The sequence below is a fragment of the Phyllobates terribilis genome, unplaced genomic scaffold (genome assembly GCF_046119375.1).
Source record: "Phyllobates terribilis strain yellow unplaced genomic scaffold, ASM4611937v1 Scaffold_8__6_contigs__length_399053987, whole genome shotgun sequence".
Lineage (NCBI taxonomy): Eukaryota > Metazoa > Chordata > Amphibia > Anura > Dendrobatidae > Phyllobates > Phyllobates terribilis.
The window spans coordinates 3,648,591-3,668,280 of NW_027362768.1; positions in this window are offsets into that span (position 1 = coordinate 3,648,591).

A 19,690-nucleotide genomic window follows, 5' to 3' on the forward strand; every position below is an offset into this window, starting at 1 on the left:
GGAACTCTCCTGGGGTACCCTCACACATATTATTCCCTCATTTAGTGGATATTTTCACAAAAAATTGAAATTTTCAAAAATTCAGAAAATTGGCTGAAAACGACTAAATATGAAGGACTCATCGGGCGAATCGCTCTGGAACTGAAATCGGAACGCTCACTAAAATTTCCCCTATCTGAAAGTCTGACAAATGCTGAAAAAATGACTAAGTCCAAAAAAAAATTTTTTTTCAACTTTTTTCAATTTTACCCCCGTGGGATATATATTCTACCCACACACATTTGGAACTCTCCTGGGGTACCCTCACACATATTATTCCCTCATTTAGTGGATATTTTCACAAAAAAGTGAAATTTCCAAAAATTCAGAAAATTGGGTGAAAACGACTAAATATGAAGGACTCATCGGGCGAATCGCTCTGGAACTGAAATCGGAATGCTCACTGAAATTTCCCCTATCTGAAAGTCTGACAAACGCTGAAAAAATGACTAAGTCCAAAAAAAATTTTTTTTTAACTTTTTTCAATTTTACCCCCGTGGGATATATATTCTACCCACACACATGTGGAACTCTCCTGGGGTACCCTCACACATATTATTCCCTCATTTAGTGGATATTTTCACAAAAAAGTGAAATTTTCAAAAATTCAGAAAATTGACTGAAAACGACTATATATGAAGGACTCATCGGGCGAATCGCTCTGGAACTGAAATCGGAACGCTCACTGACATTTCCCCTAGCTGAAAGTCTGATAAACGCCGGAAAAATGACTAAGTCTAAAAAAAATTTTTTTAAAACTTTTTTCAATTTAACCCCCGTGGGATATATATTCTACCCACACACATTTGGAACTCTCCTGGGGTACCCTCACACATATTATTCCCTCATTTAGTGGATATTTTCACAAAAAAGTGAAATTTTCAAAAATTCAGAAAATTGGCTGAAAACGACTAAATATGAAGGATTCATCGGGCGAATCGCTCTGGAACTGAAATCGGAACGCTCACTAAAATTTCCCCTATCTGAAAGTCTGACAAATGCTGAAAAAATGACTAAGTCCAAAAAAAAATTTTTTTTCAACTTTTTTCAATTTTACCCCCGTGGGATATATATTCTACCCACACACGTTTGGAACTCTCCTGGGGTACCCTCACACATATTATTCCCTTATTTAGTGGATATTTTCACAAAAAAGTGAAATTTCCAAAAATTCAGAAAATTGGGTGAAAACGACTAAATATGAAGGACTCATCGGGCGAATCGCTCTGGAACTGAAATCGGAATGCTCACTGAAATTTCCCCTATCTGAAAGTCTGACAAACGCTGAAAAAATGACTAAGTCCAAAAAAAATTTTTTTTAAACTTTTTTCAATTTAACCCCCGTGGGATATATATTCTACCCACACACATTTGGAACTCTCCTGGGGTACCCTCACACATATTATTCCCTCATTTAGTGGATATTTTCACAAAAAAGTGAAATTTTCAAAAATTCTGAAAATTGGCTGAAAACAACTAAATATGAAGGATTCATCGGGGGAATCGCTCTGGAGCTGAAATCGGAACGCTCACTGACATTTCCCCTATCTGAAAGTCTGATAAACGCCAGAAAAATGACTAAGTCCAAAATAAAAATTTTTTAAACTTTTTTCAATTTTACCCCCGTGGGATAAATATTCTACCCACACACATGTGGAACTCTCGTGGGGTACCCTCACACATATTATTCCCTCATTTAGTGGATATTTTCACAAAAAAGTGAAATTTTCAAAAATTCTGAAAATTGGCTGAAAACGACTAAATATGAAGGACTCATCGGGCGAATCGCTCTGGAACTGAAATCGGAACGCTCACTGACATTTCCCCTAGCTGAAAGTCTGATAAACGCCGGAAAAATGACTAAGTCTAAAAAAAATTTTTTTTAAACTTTTTTCAATTTAACCCCCGTGGGATATATATTCTGCCCACACACATTTGGAACTCTCCTGGGGTACCCTCACACATATTATTCCCTCATTTAGTGGATATTTTCACAAAAAAGTGAAATTTTCAAAAATTCAGAAAATTGGCTGAAAACGACTAAATATGAAGGACTCATCGGGCGAATCGCTCTGGAACTGAAATCGGAACGCTCACTAAAATTTACCCTATCTGAAAGTCTGACAAACGCTGAAAAAATGACTAAGTCTAAAAAAATTTTTTTTAAAACTTTTTTCAATTTAACCCCCGTGGGATATATATTCTACCCACACACATTTGGAACTCTCCTGTTGTACCCTCACACATATTATTCCCTCATTTAGTGGATATTTTCACAAAAAAGTGAAATTTTCAAAAATTCTGAAAATTGGCTGAAAACAACTTAATATGAAGGATTCATCGGGGGAATCGCTCTGGAGCTGAAATCGGAACGCTCACTGACATTTCCCCTATCTGAAAGTCTGATAAACGCCAGAAAAATGACTAAGTCCAAAATAAAATTTTTTTAAACTTTTTTCAATTTTACCCCCGTGGGATATATATTCTACCGACACACATGTGGAACTCTCCTGGGGTACCCTCACACATATTATTCCCTCATTTAGTGGATATTTTCACAAAAAAGTGAAATTTTCAAAAATTCTGAAAATTGGCTGAAAACGACTAAATATGAAGGACTCATCGGGCGAATCGCTCTGGAACTGAAATCGGAACGCTCACTGACATTTCCCCTAGCTGAAAGTCTGATAAACGCCGGAAAAATGACTAAGTCTAAAAAAAAATTTTTTAAAACTTTTTTAAATTTAACCCCCGTGGGATATATATTCTACCCACACACACTTGGAACTCTCCTGGGGTACCCTCACACATATTATTCCCTCATTTAGTGGATATTTTCACAAAAAAGTGAAATTTCCAAAAATTCAGAAAATTGGGTGAAAACGACTAAATATGAAGGACTCATCGGGCGAATCGCTCTGGAACTGAAATCGGAATGCTCACTGAAATTTCCCCTATCTGAAAGTCTGACAAACGCTGAAAAAATGACTAAGTCCAAAAAAAATTTTTTTTTAACTTTTTTCAATTTTACCCCCGTGGGATATATATTCTACCCACACACATGTGGAACTCTCCTGGGGTACCCTCACACATATTATTCCCTCATTTAGTGGATATTTTCACAAAAAAGTGAAATTTTCAAAAATTCAGAAAATTGACTGAAAACGACTATATATGAAGGACTCATCGGGCGAATCGCTCTGGAACTGAAATCGGAACGCTCACTGACATTTCCCCTAGCTGAAAGTCTGATAAACGCCGGAAAAATGACTAAGTCTAAAAAAAATTTTTTTTAAACTTTTTTCAATTTAACCCCCGTGGGATATATATTCTACCCACACACATTTGGAACTCTCCTGGGGTACCCTCACACATATTATTCCCTCATTTAGTGGATATTTTCACAAAAAAGTGAAATTTTCAAAAATTCAGAAAATTGGCTGAAAACGACTAAATATGAAGGACTCATCGGGCGAATCGCTCTGGAACTGAAATCGGAATGCTCACTGACATTTCCCCTAGCTGAAAGTCTGATAAACGCCGGAAAAATGACTAAGTCTAAAAAAATTTTTTTAAAACTTTTTTCAATTTAACCCCCGTGGGATATATATTCTACCCACACACATTTGGAACTCTCCTGGGGTACCCTCACACATATTATTCCCTCATTTAGTGGATATTTTCACAAAAAAGTGAAATTTTCAAAAATTCAGAAAATTGGCTGAAAACGACTAAATATGAAGGACTCATCTGGCGAATCGCTCTGGAACTGAAATCGGAACGCTCACTAAAATTTCCCCTATCTGAAAGTCTGACAAATGCTGAAAAAATGACTAAGTCCAAAAAAAAATTTTTTTTCAACTTTTTTCAATTTTACCCCCGTGGGATATATATTCTACCCACACACATTTGGAACTCTCCTGGGGTACCCTCACACATATTATTCCCTCATTTAGTGGATATTTTCACAAAAAAGTGAAATTTCCAAAAATTCAGAAAATTGGGTGAAAACGACTAAATATGAAGGACTCATCGGGCGAATCGCTCTGGAACTGAAATCGGAATGCTCACTGAAATTTCCCCTATCTGAAAGTCTGACAAACGCTGAAAAAATGACTAAGTCCAAAAAAAATTTTTTTTTAACTTTTTTCAATTTTACCCCCGTGGGATATATATTCTACCCACACACATGTGGAACTCTCCTGGGGTACCCTCACACATATTATTCCCTCATTTAGTGGATATTTTCACAAAAAAGTGAAATTTTCAAAAATTCAGAAAATTGACTGAAAACGACTATATATGAAGGACTCATCGGGCGAATCGCTCTGGAACTGAAATCGGAACGCTCACTGACATTTCCCCTAGCTGAAAGTCTGATAAACGCCGGAAAAATGACTAAGTCTAAAAAAAATTTTTTTTAAACTTTTTTCAATTTAACCCCCGTGGGATATATATTCTACCCACACACATTTGGAACTCTCCTGGGGTACCCTCACACATATTATTCCCTCATTTAGTGGATATTTTCACAAAAAAGTGAAATTTTCAAAAATTCAGAAAATTGGCTGAAAACGACTAAATATGAAGGACTCATCGGGCGAATCGCTCTGGAACTGAAATCGGAATGCTCACTGACATTTCCCCTAGCTGAAAGTCTGATAAACGCCGGAAAAATGACTAAGTCTAAAAAAAATTTTTTTAAAACTTTTTTCAATTTAACCCCCGTGGGATATATATTCTACCCACACACATTTGGAACTCTCCTGGGGTACCCTCACACATATTATTCCCTCATTTAGTGGATATTTTCACAAAAAAGTGAAATTTTCAAAAATTCAGAAAATTGGCTGAAAACGACTAAATATGAAGGACTCATCTGGCGAATCGCTCTGGAACTGAAATCGGAACGCTCACTAAAATTTCCCCTATCTGAAAGTCTGACAAATGCTGAAAAAATGACTAAGTCCAAAAAAAAATTTTTTTTCAACTTTTTTCAATTTTACCCCCGTGGGATATATATTCTACCCACACACATTTGGAACTCTCCTGGGGTACCCTCACACATATTATTCCCTCATTTAGTGGATATTTTCACAAAAAAGTGAAATTTCCAAAAATTCAGAAAATTGGGTGAAAACGACTAAATATGAAGGACTCATCGGGCGAATCGCTCTGGAACTGAAATCGGAATGCTCACTGAAATTTCCCCTATCTGAAAGTCTGACAAACGCTGAAAAAATGACTAAGTCCAAAAAAAATTTTTTTTTAACTTTTTTCAATTTTACCCCCGTGGGATATATATTCTACCCACACACATGTGGAACTCTCCTGGGGTACCCTCACACATATTATTCCCTCATTTAGTGGATATTTTCACAAAAAAGTGAAATTTTCAAAAATTCAGAAAATTGACTGAAAACGACTATATATGAAGGACTCATCGGGCGAATCGCTCTGGAACTGAAATCGGAACGCTCACTGACATTTCCCCTAGCTGAAAGTCTGATAAACGCCGGAAAAATAACTAAGTCTAAAAAAATTTTTTTTTAAACTTTTTTCAATTTAACCCCCGTGGGATATATATTCTACCCACACACATTTGGAACTCTCCTGGGGTACCCTCACACATATTATTCCCTCATTTAGTGGATATTTTCACAAAAAAGTGAAATTTTCAAAAATTCAGAAAATTGGCTGAAAACGACTAAATATGAAGGACTCATCGGGCGAATCGCTCTGGAACTGAAATCGGAATGCTCACTGACATTTCCCCTAGCTGAAAGTCTGATAAACGCCGGAAAAATGACTAAGTCTAAAAAAAATTTTTTTTAAACTTTTTTCAATTTAACCCCCGTGGGATATATATTCTACCCACACACATTTGGAACTCTCCTGGGGTACCCTCACACATATTATTCCCTCATTTAGTGGATATTTTCACAAAAAAGTGAAATTTTCAAAAATTCTGAAAATTGGCTGAAAACAACTAAATATGAAGGATTCATCGGGGGAATCGCTCTGGAGCTGAAATTGGAACGCTCACTGACATTTCCCCTATCTGAAAGTCTGATAAACGCCAGAAAAATGACTAAGTCCAAAATAAAAAATTTTTAAACTTTTTTCAATTTTACCCCCGTGGGATATATATTCTACCCACACACATGTGGAACTCTCCTGGGGTTCCCTCACACATATTATTCCCTCATTTAGTGGATATTTTCACAAAAAAGTGAAATTTTCAAAAATTCTGAAAATTGGCTGAAAACGACTAAATATGAAGGACTCATCGGGCGAATCGCTCTGGAACTGAAATCGGAACGCTCACTGACATTTCCCCTAGCTGAAAGTCTGATTAACGCCGGAAAAATGACTAAGTCTAAAAAAAATTTTTTTAAAACTTTTTTCAATTTAACCCCCGTGGGATATATATTCTACCCACACACATTTGGAACTCTCCTGGGGTACCCTCACACATATTATTCCCTCATTTAGTGGATATTTTCACAAAAAAGTGAAATTTTCAAAAATTCAGAAAATTGGCTGAAAACGACTAAATATGAAGGACTCATCGGGCGAATCGCTCTGGAACTGAAATCGGAACGCTCACTGAAATTTCCCCTATCTGAAAGTCTGACAAACGCTGAAAAAATGACTAAGTCTAAAAAAAATTTTTTTAAAACTTTTTTCAATTTAACCCCCGTGGGATATATATTCTACCCACACACATTTGGAACTCTCCTGTTGTACCCTCACACATATTATTCCCTCATTTAGTGGATATTTTCACAAAAAAGTGAAATTTTCAAAAATTCTGAAAATTGGCTGAAAACAACTAAATATGAAGGATTCATTGGGGGAATCGCTCTGGAGCTGAAATCGGAACGCTCACTGACATTTCCCCTATCTGAAAGTCTGATAAACGCCGGAAAAATGACTAAGTCCAAAATAAAATTTTTTTAAACTTTTTTCAATTTAACCCCCGTGGGATATATATTCTACCCACACACATGTGGAACTCTCCTGGGGTACCCTCACACATATTATTCCCTCATTTAGTGGATATTTTCACAAAAAAGTGAAATTTTCAAAAATTCAGAAAATTGGCTGAAAACGACTAAATATGAAGGACTCATCTGGCGAATCGCTCTGGAACTGAAATCGGAACGCTCACTAAAATTTCCCCTATCTGAAAGTCTGACAAATGCTGAAAAAATGACTAAGTCCAAAAAAAAATTTTTTTTCAACTTTTTTCAATTTTACCCCCGTGGGATATATATTCTACCCACACACATTTGGAACTCTCCTGGGGTACCCTCACACATATTATTCCCTCATTTAGTGGATATTTTCACAAAAAAGTGAAATTTCCAAAAATTCAGAAAATTGGGTGAAAACGACTAAATATGAAGGACTCATCGGGCGAATCGCTCTGGAACTGAAATCGGAATGCTCACTGAAATTTCCCCTATCTGAAAGTCTGACAAACGCTGAAAAAATGACTAAGTCCAAAAAAAATTTTTTTTTAACTTTTTTCAATTTTACCCCCGTGGGATATATATTCTACCCACACACATGTGGAACTCTCCTGGGGTACCCTCACACATATTATTCCCTCATTTAGTGGATATTTTCACAAAAAAGTGAAATTTTCAAAAATTCAGAAAATTGACTGAAAACGACTATATATGAAGGACTCATCGGGCGAATCGCTCTGGAACTGAAATCGGAACGCTCACTGACATTTCCCCTAGCTGAAAGTCTGATAAACGCCGGAAAAATGACTAAGTCTAAAAAAAATTTTTTTTAAACTTTTTTCAATTTAACCCCCGTGGGATATATATTCTACCCACACACATTTGGAACTCTCCTGGGGTACCCTCACACATATTATTCCCTCATTTAGTGGATATTTTCACAAAAAAGTGAAATTTTCAAAAATTCAGAAAATTGGCTGAAAACGACTAAATATGAAGGACTCATCGGGCGAATCGCTCTGGAACTGAAATCGGAATGCTCACTGACATTTCCCCTAGCTGAAAGTCTGATAAACGCCGGAAAAATGACTAAGTCTAAAAAAAATTTTTTTAAAACTTTTTTCAATTTAACCCCCGTGGGATATATATTCTACCCACACACATTTGGAACTCTCCTGGGGTACCCTCACACATATTATTCCCTCATTTAGTGGATATTTTCACAAAAAAGTGAAATTTTCAAAAATTCAGAAAATTGGCTGAAAACGACTAAATATGAAGGACTCATCTGGCGAATCGCTCTGGAACTGAAATCGGAACGCTCACTAAAATTTCCCCTATCTGAAAGTCTGACAAATGCTGAAAAAATGACTAAGTCCAAAAAAAAATTTTTTTTCAACTTTTTTCAATTTTACCCCCGTGGGATATATATTCTACCCACACACATTTGGAACTCTCCTGGGGTACCCTCACACATATTATTCCCTCATTTAGTGGATATTTTCACAAAAAAGTGAAATTTCCAAAAATTCAGAAAATTGGGTGAAAACGACTAAATATGAAGGACTCATCGGGCGAATCGCTCTGGAACTGAAATCGGAATGCTCACTGAAATTTCCCCTATCTGAAAGTCTGACAAACGCTGAAAAAATGACTAAGTCCAAAAAAAATTTTTTTTTAACTTTTTTCAATTTTACCCCCGTGGGATATATATTCTACCCACACACATGTGGAACTCTCCTGGGGTACCCTCACACATATTATTCCCTCATTTAGTGGATATTTTCACAAAAAAGTGAAATTTTCAAAAATTCAGAAAATTGACTGAAAACGACTATATATGAAGGACTCATCGGGCGAATCGCTCTGGAACTGAAATCGGAACGCTCACTGACATTTCCCCTAGCTGAAAGTCTGATAAACGCCGGAAAAATGACTAAGTCTAAAAAAAATTTTTTTTAAACTTTTTTCAATTTAACCCCCGTGGGATATATATTCTACCCACACACATTTGGAACTCTCCTGGGGTACCCTCACACATATTATTCCCTCATTTAGTGGATATTTTCACAAAAAAGTGAAATTTTCAAAAATTCAGAAAATTGGCTGAAAACGACTAAATATGAAGGATTCATCGGGCGAATCGCTCTGGAACTGAAATCGGAACGCTCACTAAAATTTCCCCTATCTGAAAGTCTGACAAATGCTGAAAAAATGACTAAGTCCAAAAAAAAATTTTTTTTCAACTTTTTTCAATTTTACCCCCGTGGGATATATGTTCTACCCACACACGTTTGGAACTCTCCTGGGGTACCCTCACACATATTATTCCCTTATTTAGTGGATATTTTCACAAAAAAGTGAAATTTCCAAAAATTCAGAAAATTGGGTGAAAACGACTAAATATGAAGGACTCATCGGGCGAATCGCTCTGGAACTGAAATCGGAATGCTCACTGAAATTTCCCCTATCTGAAAGTCTGACAAACGCTGAAAAAATGACTAAGTCCAAAAAAAATTTTTTTTAAACTTTTTTCAATTTAACCCCCGTGGGATATATATTCTACCCACACACATTTGGAACTCTCCTGGGGTACCCTCACACATATTATTCCCTCATTTAGTGGATATTTTCACAAAAAAGTGAAATTTTCAAAAATTCTGAAAATTGGCTGAAAACAACTAAATATGAAGGATTCATCGGGGGAATCGCTCTGGAGCTGAAATCGGAACGCTCACTGACATTTCCCCTATCTGAAAGTCTGATAAACGCCAGAAAAATGACTAAGTCCAAAATAAAAATTTTTTAAACTTTTTTCAATTTTACCCCCGTGGGATAAATATTCTACCCACACACATGTGGAACTCTCGTGGGGTACCCTCACACATATTATTCCCTCATTTAGTGGATATTTTCACAAAAAAGTGAAATTTTCAAAAATTCTGAAAATTGGCTGAAAACGACTAAATATGAAGGACTCATCGGGCGAATCGCTCTGGAACTGAAATCGGAACGCTCACTGACATTTCCCCTAGCTGAAAGTCTGATAAACGCCGGAAAAATGACTAAGTCTAAAAAAAATTTTTTTTAAACTTTTTTCAATTTAACCCCCGTGGGATATATATTCTGCCCACACACATTTGGAACTCTCCTGGGGTACCCTCACACATATTATTCCCTCATTTAGTGGATATTTTCACAAAAAAGTGAAATTTTCAAAAATTCAGAAAATTGGCTGAAAACGACTAAATATGAAGGACTCATCGGGCGAATCGCTCTGGAACTGAAATCGGAACGCTCACTAAAATTTACCCTATCTGAAAGTCTGACAAACGCTGAAAAAATGACTAAGTCTAAAAAAATTTTTTTTAAAACTTTTTTCAATTTAACCCCCGTGGGATATATATTCTACCCACACACATTTGGAACTCTCCTGTTGTACCCTCACACATATTATTCCCTCATTTAGTGGATATTTTCACAAAAAAGTGAAATTTTCAAAAATTCTGAAAATTGGCTGAAAACAACTTAATATGAAGGATTCATCGGGGGAATCGCTCTGGAGCTGAAATCGGAACGCTCACTGACATTTCCCCTATCTGAAAGTCTGATAAACGCCAGAAAAATGACTAAGTCCAAAATAAAATTTTTTTAAACTTTTTTCAATTTTACCCCCGTGGGATATATATTCTACCGACACACATGTGGAACTCTCCTGGGGTACCCTCACACATATTATTCCCTCATTTAGTGGATATTTTCACAAAAAAGTGAAATTTTCAAAAATTCTGAAAATTGGCTGAAAACGACTAAATATGAAGGACTCATCGGGCGAATCGCTCTGGAACTGAAATCGGAACGCTCACTGACATTTCCCCTAGCTGAAAGTCTGATAAACGCCGGAAAAATGACTAAGTCTAAAAAAAAATTTTTTAAAACTTTTTTAAATTTAACCCCCGTGGGATATATATTCTACCCACACACACTTGGAACTCTCCTGGGGTACCCTCACACATATTATTCCCTCATTTAGTGGATATTTTCACAAAAAAGTGAAATTTCCAAAAATTCAGAAAATTGGGTGAAAACGACTAAATATGAAGGACTCATCGGGCGAATCGCTCTGGAACTGAAATCGGAATGCTCACTGAAATTTCCCCTATCTGAAAGTCTGACAAACGCTGAAAAAATGACTAAGTCCAAAAAAAATTTTTTTTTAACTTTTTTCAATTTTACCCCCGTGGGATATATATTCTACCCACACACATGTGGAACTCTCCTGGGGTACCCTCACACATATTATTCCCTCATTTAGTGGATATTTTCACAAAAAAGTGAAATTTTCAAAAATTCAGAAAATTGACTGAAAACGACTATATATGAAGGACTCATCGGGCGAATCGCTCTGGAACTGAAATCGGAACGCTCACTGACATTTCCCCTAGCTGAAAGTCTGATAAACGCCGGAAAAATGACTAAGTCTAAAAAAAATTTTTTTTAAACTTTTTTCAATTTAACCCCCGTGGGATATATATTCTACCCACACACATTTGGAACTCTCCTGGGGTACCCTCACACATATTATTCCCTCATTTAGTGGATATTTTCACAAAAAAGTGAAATTTTCAAAAATTCAGAAAATTGGCTGAAAACGACTAAATATGAAGGACTCATCGGGCGAATCGCTCTGGAACTGAAATCGGAATGCTCACTGACATTTCCCCTAGCTGAAAGTCTGATAAACGCCGGAAAAATGACTAAGTCTAAAAAAATTTTTTTAAAACTTTTTTCAATTTAACCCCCGTGGGATATATATTCTACCCACACACATTTGGAACTCTCCTGGGGTACCCTCACACATATTATTCCCTCATTTAGTGGATATTTTCACAAAAAAGTGAAATTTTCAAAAATTCAGAAAATTGGCTGAAAACGACTAAATATGAAGGACTCATCTGGCGAATCGCTCTGGAACTGAAATCGGAACGCTCACTAAAATTTCCCCTATCTGAAAGTCTGACAAATGCTGAAAAAATGACTAAGTCCAAAAAAAAATTTTTTTTCAACTTTTTTCAATTTTACCCCCGTGGGATATATATTCTACCCACACACATTTGGAACTCTCCTGGGGTACCCTCACACATATTATTCCCTCATTTAGTGGATATTTTCACAAAAAAGTGAAATTTCCAAAAATTCAGAAAATTGGGTGAAAACGACTAAATATGAAGGACTCATCGGGCGAATCGCTCTGGAACTGAAATCGGAATGCTCACTGAAATTTCCCCTATCTGAAAGTCTGACAAACGCTGAAAAAATGACTAAGTCCAAAAAAAATTTTTTTTTAACTTTTTTCAATTTTACCCCCGTGGGATATATATTCTACCCACACACATGTGGAACTCTCCTGGGGTACCCTCACACATATTATTCCCTCATTTAGTGGATATTTTCACAAAAAAGTGAAATTTTCAAAAATTCAGAAAATTGACTGAAAACGACTATATATGAAGGACTCATCGGGCGAATCGCTCTGGAACTGAAATCGGAACGCTCACTGACATTTCCCCTAGCTGAAAGTCTGATAAACGCCGGAAAAATGACTAAGTCTAAAAAAAATTTTTTTTAAACTTTTTTCAATTTAACCCCCGTGGGATATATATTCTACCCACACACATTTGGAACTCTCCTGGGGTACCCTCACACATATTATTCCCTCATTTAGTGGATATTTTCACAAAAAAGTGAAATTTTCAAAAATTCAGAAAATTGGCTGAAAACGACTAAATATGAAGGACTCATCGGGCGAATCGCTCTGGAACTGAAATCGGAATGCTCACTGACATTTCCCCTAGCTGAAAGTCTGATAAACGCCGGAAAAATGACTAAGTCTAAAAAAAATTTTTTTAAAACTTTTTTCAATTTAACCCCCGTGGGATATATATTCTACCCACACACATTTGGAACTCTCCTGGGGTACCCTCACACATATTATTCCCTCATTTAGTGGATATTTTCACAAAAAAGTGAAATTTTCAAAAATTCAGAAAATTGGCTGAAAACGACTAAATATGAAGGACTCATCTGGCGAATCGCTCTGGAACTGAAATCGGAACGCTCACTAAAATTTCCCCTATCTGAAAGTCTGACAAATGCTGAAAAAATGACTAAGTCCAAAAAAAAATTTTTTTTCAACTTTTTTCAATTTTACCCCCGTGGGATATATATTCTACCCACACACATTTGGAACTCTCCTGGGGTACCCTCACACATATTATTCCCTCATTTAGTGGATATTTTCACAAAAAAGTGAAATTTCCAAAAATTCAGAAAATTGGGTGAAAACGACTAAATATGAAGGACTCATCGGGCGAATCGCTCTGGAACTGAAATCGGAATGCTCACTGAAATTTCCCCTATCTGAAAGTCTGACAAACGCTGAAAAAATGACTAAGTCCAAAAAAAATTTTTTTTTAACTTTTTTCAATTTTACCCCCGTGGGATATATATTCTACCCACACACATGTGGAACTCTCCTGGGGTACCCTCACACATATTATTCCCTCATTTAGTGGATATTTTCACAAAAAAGTGAAATTTTCAAAAATTCAGAAAATTGACTGAAAACGACTATATATGAAGGACTCATCGGGCGAATCGCTCTGGAACTGAAATCGGAACGCTCACTGACATTTCCCCTAGCTGAAAGTCTGATAAACGCCGGAAAAATAACTAAGTCTAAAAAAATTTTTTTTTAAACTTTTTTCAATTTAACCCCCGTGGGATATATATTCTACCCACACACATTTGGAACTCTCCTGGGGTACCCTCACACATATTATTCCCTCATTTAGTGGATATTTTCACAAAAAAGTGAAATTTTCAAAAATTCAGAAAATTGGCTGAAAACGACTAAATATGAAGGACTCATCGGGCGAATCGCTCTGGAACTGAAATCGGAATGCTCACTGACATTTCCCCTAGCTGAAAGTCTGATAAACGCCGGAAAAATGACTAAGTCTAAAAAAAATTTTTTTTAAACTTTTTTCAATTTAACCCCCGTGGGATATATATTCTACCCACACACATTTGGAACTCTCCTGGGGTACCCTCACACATATTATTCCCTCATTTAGTGGATATTTTCACAAAAAAGTGAAATTTTCAAAAATTCTGAAAATTGGCTGAAAACAACTAAATATGAAGGATTCATCGGGGGAATCGCTCTGGAGCTGAAATTGGAACGCTCACTGACATTTCCCCTATCTGAAAGTCTGATAAACGCCAGAAAAATGACTAAGTCCAAAATAAAAAATTTTTAAACTTTTTTCAATTTTACCACCGTGGGATATATATTCTACCCACACACATGTGGAACTCTCCTGGGGTTCCCTCACACATATTATTCCCTCATTTAGTGGATATTTTCACAAAAAAGTGAAATTTTCAAAATTTCTGAAAATTGGCTGAAAACGACTAAATATGAAGGACTCATCGGGCGAATCGCTCTGGAACTGAAATCGGAACGCTCACTGACATTTCCCCTAGCTGAAAGTCTGATTAACGCCGGAAAAATGACTAAGTCTAAAAAAAATTTTTTTAAAACTTTTTTCAATTTAACCCCCGTGGGATATATATTCTACCCACACACATTTGGAACTCTCCTGGGGTACCCTCACACATATTATTCCCTCATTTAGTGGATATTTTCACAAAAAAGTGAAATTTTCAAAAATTCAGAAAATTGGCTGAAAACGACTAAATATGAAGGACTCATCGGGCGAATCGCTCTGGAACTGAAATCGGAACGCTCACTGAAATTTCCCCTATCTGAAAGTCTGACAAACGCTGAAAAAATGACTAAGTCTAAAAAAAATTTTTTTAAAACTTTTTTCAATTTAACCCCCGTGGGATATATATTCTACCCACACACATTTGGAACTCTCCTGTTGTACCCTCACACATATTATTCCCTCATTTAGTGGATATTTTCACAAAAAAGTGAAATTTTCAAAAATTCTGAAAATTGGCTGAAAACAACTAAATATGAAGGATTCATTGGGGGAATCGCTCTGGAGCTGAAATCGGAACGCTCACTGACATTTCCCCTATCTGAAAGTCTGATAAACGCCGGAAAAATGACTAAGTCCAAAATAAAATTTTTTTAAACTTTTTTCAATTTAACCCCCGTGGGATATATATTCTACCCACACACATGTGGAACTCTCCTGGGGTACCCTCACACATATTATTCCCTCATTTAGTGGATATTTTCACAAAAAAGTGAAATTTTCAAAAATTCAGAAAATTGGCTGAAAACGACTAAATATGAAGGACTCATCTGGCGAATCGCTCTGGAACTGAAATCGGAACGCTCACTAAAATTTCCCCTATCTGAAAGTCTGACAAATGCTGAAAAAATGACTAAGTCCAAAAAAAAATTTTTTTTCAACTTTTTTCAATTTTACCCCCGTGGGATATATATTCTACCCACACACATTTGGAACTCTCCTGGGGTACCCTCACACATATTATTCCCTCATTTAGTGGATATTTTCACAAAAAAGTGAAATTTCCAAAAATTCAGAAAATTGGGTGAAAACGACTAAATATGAAGGACTCATCGGGCGAATCGCTCTGGAACTGAAATCGGAATGCTCACTGAAATTTCCCCTATCTGAAAGTCTGACAAACGCTGAAAAAATGACTAAGTCCAAAAAAAATTTTTTTTTAACTTTTTTCAATTTTACCCCCGTGGGATATATATTCTACCCACACACATGTGGAACTCTCCTGGGGTACCCTCACACATATTATTCCCTCATTTAGTGGATATTTTCACAAAAAAGTGAAATTTTCAAAAATTCAGAAAATTGACTGAAAACGACTATATATGAAGGACTCATCGGGCGAATCGCTCTGGAACTGAAATCGGAACGCTCACTGACATTTCCCCTAGCTGAAAGTCTGATAAACGCCGGAAAAATGACTAAGTCTAAAAAAAATTTTTTTTAAACTTTTTTCAATTTAACCCCCGTGGGATATATATTCTACCCACACACATTTGGAACTCTCCTGGGGTACCCTCACACATATTATTCCCTCATTTAGTGGATATTTTCACAAAAAAGTGAAATTTTCAAAAATTCAGAAAATTGGCTGAAAACGACTAAATATGAAGGACTCATCGGGCGAATCGCTCTGGAACTGAAATCGGAATGCTCACTGACATTTCCCCTAGCTGAAAGTCTGATAAACGCCGGAAAAATGACTAAGTCTAAAAAAAATTTTTTTAAAACTTTTTTCAATTTAACCCCCGTGGGATATATATTCTACCCACACACATTTGGAACTCTCCTGGGGTACCCTCACACATATTATTCCCTCATTTAGTGGATATTTTCACAAAAAAGTGAAATTTTCAAAAATTCAGAAAATTGGCTGAAAACGACTAAATATGAAGGACTCATCTGGCGAATCGCTCTGGAACTGAAATCGGAACGCTCACTAAAATTTCCCCTATCTGAAAGTCTGACAAATGCTGAAAAAATGACTAAGTCCAAAAAAAAATTTTTTTTCAACTTTTTTCAATTTTACCCCCGTGGGATATATATTCTACCCACACACATTTGGAACTCTCCTGGGGTACCCTCACACATATTATTCCCTCATTTAGTGGATATTTTCACAAAAAAGTGAAATTTCCAAAAATTCAGAAAATTGGGTGAAAACGACTAAATATAAAGGACTCATCGGGCGAATCGCTCTGGAACTGAAATCGGAATGCTCACTGAAATTTCCCCTATCTGAAAGTCTGACAAACGCTGAAAAAATGACTAAGTCCAAAAAAAATTTTTTTTTAACTTTTTTCAATTTTACCCCCGTGGGATATATATTCTACCCACACACATGTGGAACTCTCCTGGGGTACCCTCACACATATTATTCCCTCATTTAGTGGATATTTTCACAAAAAAGTGAAATTTTCAAAAATTCAGAAAATTGACTGAAAACGACTATATATGAAGGACTCATCGGGCGAATCGCTCTGGAACTGAAATCGGAACGCTCACTGACATTTCCCCTAGCTGAAAGTCTGATAAACGCCGGAAAAATAACTAAGTCTAAAAAAATTTTTTTTTAAACTTTTTTCAATTTAACCCCCGTGGGATATATATTCTACCCACACACATGTGGAACTCTCCTGGGGTACCCTCACACATATTATTCCCTCATTTAGTGGATATTTTCACAAAAAAGTGAAATTTTCAAAAATTCAGAAAATTGGCTGAAAACGACTAAATATGAAGGACTCATCGGGCGAATCGCTCTGGAACTGAAATCGGAATGCTCACTGACATTTCCCCTAGCTGAAAGTCTGATAAACGCCGGAAAAATGACTAAGTCTAAAAAAAAATTTTTTTAAACTTTTTTCAATTTAACCCCCGTGGGATATATATTCTACCCACACACATTTGGAACTCTCCTGGGGTACCCTCACACATATTATTCCCTCATTTAGTGGATATTTTCACAAAAAAGTGAAATTTTCAAAAATTCAGAAAATTGGCTGAAAACGACTAAATATGAAGGACTCATCTGGCGAATCGCTCTGGAACTGAAATCGGAACGCTCACTAAAATTTCCCCTATCTGAAAGTCTGACAAATGCTGAAAAAATGACTAAGTCCAAAAAAAAATTTTTTTTCAACTTTTTTCAATTTTACCACCGTGGGATATATATTCTACCCACACACATTTGGAACTCTCCTGGGGTACCCTCACACATATTATTCCCTCATTTAGTGGATATTTTCACAAAAAAGTGAAATTTCCAAAAATTCAGAAAATTGGGTGAAAACGACTAAATATGAAGGACTCATCGGGCGAATCGCTCTGGAACTGAAATCGGAATGCTCACTGAAATTTCCCCTATCTGAAAGTCTGACAAACGCTGAAAAAATGACTAAGTCCAAAAAAAATTTTTTTTTAACTTTTTTCAATTTTACCCCCGTGGGATATATATTCTACCCACACACATGTGGAACTCTCCTGGGGTACCCTCACACATATTATTCCCTCATTTAGTGGATATTTTCACAAAAAAGTGAAATTTTCAAAAATTCAGAAAATTGACTGAAAACGACTATATATGAAGGACTCATCGGGCGAATCGCTCTGGAACTGAAATCGGAACGCTCACTGACATTTCCCCTAGCTGAAAGTCTGATAAACGCCGGAAAAATAACTAAGTCTAAAAAAATTTTTTTTTAAACTTTTTTCAATTTAACCCCCGTGGGATATATATTCTACCCACACACATTTGGAACTCTCCTGGGGTACCCTCACACATATTATTCCCTCATTTAGTGGATATTTTCACAAAAAAGTGAAATTTTCAAAAATTCAGAAAATTGGCTGAAAACGACTAAATATGAAGGACTCATCGGGCGAATCGCTCTGGAACTGAAATCGGAATGCTCACTGACATTTCCCCTAGCTGAAAGTCTGATAAACGCCGGAAAAATGACTAAGTCTAAAAAAAATTTTTTTTAAACTTTTTTCAATTTAACCCCCGTGGGATATATATTCTACCCACACACATTTGGAACTCTCCTGGGGTACCCTCACACATATCATTCCCTCATTTAGTGGATATTTTCACAAAAAAGTGAAATTTTCAAAAATTCTGAAAATTGGCTGAAAACAACTAAATATGAAGGATTCATCGGGGGAATCGCTCTGGAGCTGAAATTTGAACGCTCACTGACATTTCCCCTATCTGAAAGTCTGATAAACGCCAGAAAAATGACTAAGTCCAAAATAAAAAATTTTTAAACTTTTTTCAATTTTACCCCCGTGGGATATATATTCTACCCACACACATGTGGAACTCTCCTGGGGTTCCCTCACACATATTATTCCCTCATTTAGTGGATATTTTCACAAAAAAGTGAAATTTTCAAAAATTCTGAAAATTGGCTGAAAACGACTAAATATGAAGGACTCATCGGGCGAATCGCTCTGGAACTGAAATCGGAACGCTCACTGACATTTCCCCTAGCTGAAAGTCTGATTAACGCCGGAAAAATGACTAAGTCTAAAAAAAATTTTTTTAAAACTTTTTTCAATTTAACCCCCGTGGGATATATATTCTACCCACACACATTTGGAACTCTCCTGGGGTACCCTCACACATATTATTCCCTCATTTAGTGGATATTTTCACAAAAAAGTGAAATTTTCAAAAATTCAGAAAATTGGCTGAAAACGACTAAATATGAAGGACTCATCGGGCGAATCGCTCTGGAACTGAAATCGGAACGCTCACTGAAATTTCCCCTATCTGAAAGTCTGACAAACGCTGAAAAAATGACTAAGTCTAAAAAAAATTTTTTTAAAACTTTTTTCAATTTTACCCCCGTGGGATATATATTCTACCCACACACATTTGGAACTCTCCTGTTGTACCCTCACACATATTATTCCCTCATTTAGTGGATATTTTCACAAAAAAGTGAAATTTTCAAAAATTCTGAAAATTGGCTGAAAACAACTAAATATGAAGGATTCATTGGGGGAATCGCTCTGGAGCTGAAATCGGAACGCTCACTGACATTTCCCCTATCTGAAAGTCTGATAAACGCCGGAAAAATGACTAAGTCCAAAATAAAA